Source organism: Anoplopoma fimbria, chromosome 2 (genome assembly GCF_027596085.1).
Source record: "Anoplopoma fimbria isolate UVic2021 breed Golden Eagle Sablefish chromosome 2, Afim_UVic_2022, whole genome shotgun sequence".
Taxonomy (NCBI): Eukaryota; Metazoa; Chordata; class Actinopteri; order Perciformes; family Anoplopomatidae; genus Anoplopoma; species Anoplopoma fimbria.
Genome location: NC_072450.1, coordinates 4613205 through 4620769, shown reverse-complemented (window position 1 = coordinate 4620769; position 7565 = coordinate 4613205).

Below are 7565 nucleotides of genomic sequence, written 5' to 3'. Positions count from 1 at the left end.
ACACAAGTGCAGTCCTGGAGTGAACGTACTTGTTTGTTTGTTTTTGTTTCAAACTGCTGAATCAGCCTCCAAACCTGCTACTGTCTGTTTTTTGGGGGAAATTCTACACTCTGCTGCAATCAGTGAAAAGTTAGCACTGCACCAGGAGCTGGACGTTCTGCAGTGACAGAACAATGGAAGAACTTGGGCCGCCGCCACCACGGTTCATCCGACCGCTGCTCCGTCTGCAGCCACCAGGGACCCTCTTTACAACATCCTACCGAACCCCCACCTCCCTAACAAGGACTCTCTCCACCCACCACCCTCGTCCTCTGAGGCGCTACTTCCTTCAGCTGAGCTACATCATTATAAGCCTGCATTTTGTTCCTTAATGAACGCCAGCCATTAATGATTAATCTTGTATTCACAGCAGAACACATCATTAGTCATTTTCTGACTATAGCAGCAGGTAATTCCCCTTAAAATGAGCACATCTGACCTGAAAATATATTTATTAAAGTGGCCCTATTATGCTTTTCCACTTTTTCCCTCTCCTTTAGTGTGTTATATATATTGTTGTACATGTAAAAGGTCAGTAGAGTGTTAAACCTGAAGTCCACACCTAAAAGGAGATATCCTCCCCCTCAGAAGCTCCTGAGCTGCCTGAAACAGTTGATTGAATTCTCTCCTTCACTTCCGTAACTTTATGAGGTCACAATGTAACTTTATGAGGTCACAATGTTACGGAAGTGACGTAAAACTCCTTCCAGCTAGTTTGGCCCTCAGACAACAGAAGAGAGAAACGGAGAAATGTGAAAAGTTGACCAATCACAACAGAGCGGGCTAGCTGACCAATCAGAGCAGACTTTGCTTTCTGGAGGGAGGAGCCAGCGCTACAACGGAGCATTTCAGAGAGAGGGGGAGAAGAGGTGCTGCAGGACAGCCAGGATGAGAAAAACAAGGAGGATTATGAGCATTAACGCATGTAAACATGTTGTAACTGTAACTTGAGATAAAAATATGCACCCGAAAAATAGCATAATAGGGCCTGTTTACGTTGATAATAGAAACACCTTAATTACAGTGAGCCTGGAATCTGGGAAGGGCTGGTAGGACTTTTATTTGAAAAGTTCTAAAAATAGATTTTTGTTACTGCAAGTTCAAAGAAAAACAAGACTAAGGAGGCTTTGAAATAGAGTCCTAGTGAGCATCTTCATGTCACATCAATGTCCACTGGGAGTCAATTTAAAGTGATGGATTAGGTGAAGGTTTCAGTGCCAAGGATGATGTTCTGCTTCATAACTCTAAACAATGCTATAAAAAAAATAAGCTCATTTGGGTGTAAGAGCTCAAACAAGCTTCATATGAAGCCGCACATAAAAAACGCTCCGAGTCGTTCATCTTGCTGACATCACAGCTTTGAGTCATGGGTCATAAACTCTGCCATAACAGGACGGACAACACCCACGCCTCCACTCAGTCACACCTGTCTCCATCATCTCTGCAGAGCTACGCCTCCTCCATCTGCTCCCATGTGAGCGACAGTAATGGACTCCTTTAAAAAAAAAAAAAAAAAAGCATTGTGCCGCATGAACAAAAAAAGAAAAGAAATCTCACCGTGGCCCTGAATGCACCGCATCAACTGACATTCACGTTCTCGCCCTCCTCCCATCAGGTTCTAAACAAACGCCTCCACAGCGCTGCTCAAGGACGAGACTTTTGTTTGGTGGCTGCGGTGGAGGTTTCTGTGTGGATGTAGGTGGAAGGTGGAGAGTTATGAATCTTCACTGTTTTCTGTTCTCTACTTTCTCTGTTTTCATCCAGTCTCATTCCATATACAGTACCAGTCAAAAGTTTGGACACACCTTCTCATTCAACTACTTTGAAGAATCTAAAATATAAAACATATTCTGGTTTGTTGAGCATTTGTTTGTTTACCACATAATTCCATATGTGTTCCTTCATAGTTTGGATGTCTTCAATATTAATCTACAATGTAGAAAAATGTAGAAATGTAAAAAAATAAAGAAAAAACATTGAATGAGAAGGTGTGTCCAAACTTTTGACTGGTACTGTATATTATTTTATATATTTTACTATTAGCTGTGTTCTTTTATTTGTGAACCATTTTACGACCACAAATATTCTGGAAACATTGTCTACCATCCACTGATCAATTTTGTGTTTTTGTTGGGGATTTCTTTACTTCCATAACATGTCTTCTATAAGAATAGTAGAAGGAAAACATCCAAAATACACATTTAGGTGTAACACTTTGTGTATTTGCGTCTGTAGATTTCTCACCAAAAGTTAGAAAAATTCTGCATTAGATAATGTTTAATTTGCATATTTAAACATACAGTACATGTTCAGAAAACATGTAAAACAATAATGTATTGTCTTAATGTAAGTAATCAACTGGCTATTAGTCAAAAATTTTACTCAATTGAGCCGTGGTTTCTCCCCTTAAAATATCGGCTATGGTATTTTCAGGGCCATAGCCAGGATTTAAAATCTAAATACTGATTTTCCCAACACAACCATATCCACTTGAGACATTTTTGACAAGTAACCCAGCAATTATGGCACATTTTTTACTGATAAGAAAAAATCAGAATTTTCACCCGGCTTCATTTTGTTTCTACGCATCACAAACACATTGGCGTAGTGAGGAGGTCCGGTCCAATGGATGAGTCCGAACACAGGACTTTCACCGAGGCGACCGCTGTTTGTGTACCTTGTGAAATGAAACTTTGCATTAAACGTTATATATTGTACATAACTTCAATTACCTAAAAAGAAACTGACCTATCTTAAGTCAAAAAACAATCTTTTTAAAAAAACACAACCAAGTCGTTTTGTGGCATTTTTGTTTTGTTACAATTTTATTTGCTAACCACGTCTTTAAAACTGCCACCGTAACCCAGGAGAAAATAAGCTTTAAAAAAAAAATGTGAATGCAGTTTAGTTGTATGGGAAGGTTATATTTAGATGTCAAGGTTGTGTAATCATGCTCAATAGTGATGTCACGGTGTCCTGGAGGACACCTGTACATCACTGCAGCAAGGTGAGACCTAAAACCACTCCAGGTCCCCAAAGAAATGTTATTACTCTTTGAATCTGCACACTTACTGTATCAATACAGCACAAATTCATTATGATATCATGAGTCTGATTTCTATCACATATCCAAATAGTTGTTTCATGCCTATCATGCAATTCATGGCCCAGAATCTCAGAGAGACAAATGTACCTGACTAAAGGAAACTTGAAGGCAAAACTTGACTTCCCATCAGACTGAAAATGTCAAAAGGTTATCATTGTATCATTACCTCTTACACTTTAGTGTCAAAAGTCTCCATCTTTTCTGCACTTTATCAGTTTTCAATCACGTTTTTGTAAAAATGACACAAAGGAAACTTAATTTTACAATATTCCTAATTCATTTTGAATGCAAGGTTTTCAGTTTTCTTGGGTTAAAAGTCTGTATTTTAACGATAAACAAACAGGATGAGCATTAGAACAGCATGCCATTTGACTACATCTTTCGGATTCAAACGCTGAATAAACGCAGTGTTCTTTAGGATTTGTTCGCTGTTCCAACAAGATGCAGTTGGGTTTTGTCAGCGGGAGCAGCTGTGTTGCAGCTCTGGCATCGGTTCAAAGAGCGTCTAAACTTGTGTGTAATAATGCGCCCTCCATCCTCACTCTATCACCTCTTATCATTACTGACCTCACAACTCCCCCTGGTGCTGACTGAGGTGGATGCTCTATGAAGTGCAGTGTGCATGATGTGTATATGTTGTGCAGACTAGAAAATGTCTCAGTTGAGTATAAAGTACAGAGAGAGACGACTGTGAAGACGAGCTCTTTAAGAGAAAATATATATCTGTGGGTGATACTTGCTCTGTCAGCAGTACTGATTATTTCACAAGCACAAGCCTCTGCATTGGATTTTACATTTTGTTTCAGAATTATGGAAAAGAGGCACAGTGATTTAGAGACTGCAGAGGCAAACCAAAAATACCCCGACAGGAATATTACAACGAGAGATTTCCAAATACACCTGAGGGAATGCTTCGGATTCCTTAGAGGAGTATTGGATCAGTTATCTGCTCTGGAGTCGCAGCCTGTTCACGTCCTAATTAGAGTTTTTGGACGACAAACGAATAGTTTGAATCAAATGGACTGAATTGGGCTTTAGCTACAGATTGCTTTGTGTCCCCGCATCAGGCCCTGAGGTGGAACCTGCAGAAAAACCAATTATCTGCACAATCAAATTAAACCTGGGCGGTTTCAAAGGTGCAATGAACGAGACTTTTAACTGTCCCACATAGTACGAAAATGATCCAAATGAATCTGTGGTTGATCAATAACAGTGACTCAACAGTTCCCTCGCCAGGAGCTAAAGCGTCTGGGTATTTAAAGTTTTTTTAAAGGCCACATGCACTTTTGATGCTCACGGAAAGAGCAGCAGCACAAACATCTGGAGGTGATTCACAAAACTCTGATATATTCATAGACGAGCTCCAAAATTAGCCTAATTTTTTGTTGTTGCAAAAAGTAAAGTTTAAGGAAATACCCAAGAGAAAGGAACATAGAAAAAGAACAGAAGTAGAAGAGACATTCCCAGTCAAATCAACGTAGCAGGATGGTCAGAGCGGCAGCCACTTTTTTTGTGTATCGTTGCCATTGCACTCTAGCTGGCTAGTTAGCTTCCACCATGCTTTACTGCTACACTGGTTACAGAAAATGAGCCAAACAGTGGGCTGATGTGTTATATTAATGCACCATGCTGGTAGTTGTAGTACTTAGTTTATTTGGTAATAACGGGAGTAAATGGATTAGCTTTTGGTCAACATTAAAATCTATAAACTAGGGATGACTTTTGCTGTTTTTCCAGTTGCGAAACATCGTATTGTTTTGATCACTTTTGTTTGTTTGGAAATTTGAGCGCATCTCTAATGTAGCGTTTCATAAACTCACTGTCATTCAGCGTTATGAGAATATTTCTCTAACCTCTTTGTCTTTCCACCATTTTCTCCTCTGCTTCGGAAACTTTTAAAACGTGGAAAGAAAAGTGGAAATTCTTGAAAAAACTTCATAATTCTAGGAATTTTCACATCATTTCTTCACGAGGAGAAACTCGTTTTACTGGGAAGCTTTATGAATAAGGCTGCCGCTTTTCACGTAAAAAAAAATGATGGAGCAAATTTAAGTTACAGGATAAAACATCGTATTTTTTCTCTTTTTTAACTGACAATTCTGTTATTTATCTCTGGTTTACTTGTATTTATGGTTAAAATACAGTGACTACTTCAGCACACGCTGTAACTGTTTAGCCACTAATCATCATATTGCTTATTGTGTGCAGTAAAACAACCTTCCTTTTGTTAAATGCCACTATTTCGACAAGACTGTGTATAAACAAGTGGCCACATTACTGACAAATCACCATGATACTCAATACGGTGACTTCAATATTCATTACTCACATAAAGTAATGAATAGTTAATTGCTTTTTAAATAGTGCATTGTTCGACTAATTAATGAGCACAGTCCTTTGTTAGACAGCTTGTGGAGTTCCAGTCTTCAAAACATTCATGTCTCTGTTGAGAGGAAGCTTAAGAACTCAGAGAGTAGAGGGTTCTGCTTCTTCTATTACAAGATAGTGTAAGGTGAGAAGACCTGTCTTTATAGTGTTTCACTTTGTGTACTAAAAGTATATGGTTCAAATCAGACAGACTGAAGGCGTCTGACCTGAAACTGCTGTTGTTAAACTGCTCATTGCACATCGTTGTTTCTGCTGCTGAGGTTTTTACAGTGACCCGAGCAGAGGAGCTGATAAACTCTCACTTAAAGGCTTGTTGTTGTCCCCGAGTATAGATCCATGAATGTTTTATACTCTCATTTCACACCTCTTGGAATCTGCAAACCTTTGGAAAATTATGATACGACAGAGGAAAAGTGGACAGAAAGGATCGATTTGAATCAGTGTGTTTGTCACATGACTCCGTCTCCTAGGGAGCATCGTTTGTTGTCGTCATGACGGCAGAATGACGATCACTATCAATTCAGGAGGGGACAACAGATCTTGTTTGGTGGTGGAGGATAGGGATGGGAAATTGAGTACTTTTGGAGTATTTCATCGATTTCGCAATAAAAAACGCTGACAATAAATATAATTTTATTATCGTGATAATCCTGAATATTGTCACATAAGTGATATTTAGTTTGCTATCATGGTAGAGATGTATAAAGAAAAGGGTAATTAAAAAAAATATTGTGTAAGATAGAACAGACCTTATGATTTATGACAGTTTTTTCGCTTTAAAGAGATGTGTGATATCTGTGATGCAATATAAATATTTGTTTCTTAACAAAGTTTTAAGAGTTTTAAGCATGTTTTGAGGATTATCGTGATAATAAAGTGAATCCCAATTATTTTGGCGAGGATAACCGTAACTTGTAATGTTTGTATCACATATTCTCAGTTGTTGTGCCTTTAAGAGAGAAACATCAGACAAACAGTACTCCCTTTTGGTTTATAGCATTATATATACAGTCCCTCTGCGACAACACTTTGGGGAATCTTTATGCAGAACTTTCTAAAGATGCAGTTGAAGAAAATCTCCTCATAAGCCTGAGTTTGTGTGTTAGGTCATGTTTTTAATGTTTTACACTGCTGAGGATCTGTCCAAAGCAAACTCTCACCATGGTAGACGCTGAAGTTGTATTGTGCTGTAATGTTACAGCTCATTACTTGTCTGAGCAGCAGTTTTCTTCTGGGACCAAGTAAGAAGATAATGAACAAAGAAATTAATTCACTTCTAAAATGGTGAGAATTCACATTTAAGTGCTCGGTTTACTTATTTAAATATCAAAGGAGTGGAAGAAACACGTGATTTATGTTTAGTTGTCCAGTTTACGGTAAATTGCAGATGTGAATGTTATTAAAACACAACTAAACATCTTATTTTGGGGCGTGTCAAAGAAATATGATTTTATAGGACTGACTCAAGTATTTGAATGCTTTAAATTGACATATTTTGAATTGAAACTTTATTTTTGGACACAGGTTCATGTGAAATCTTTTTATGGATATCTGGGCGTGTGGGTTATACTTGATGAAGACGAAAGAAAAAATGTTCAATAAACACAGTACCAGTCAAAAGTTTGGACACACCTTCTCATTCAATGGTTTTTCTTTATTTTTTTTAATTTCTTTTCTACATTGTTGATTAATATTGAAGACATCCAAACTATGAAGGAACACATATGGAATGATGCTCAACAAACCAGAATATGTTTTATATTTTAGATTCTTCAAAGTAGTTGAATGAGAAGGTGTGTCCAGACTTTTAACTGGTACTGTATGTGTGTGTGTGTATATATATATAAACTTTTAACTGGTAATGTATGTGTGTGTATATATATATAAACTTTTAACTGGTACTGTACATATTGTAATATTTCTGAGCATTAACTCTTCTTCTTGTAGAATCATTTCTAAAAGGTAAAACAACAGCATTTGACAATCTACTCCCAGTGAGTTGCAGGTATCGACGTCACTTGAGGGACTGAAT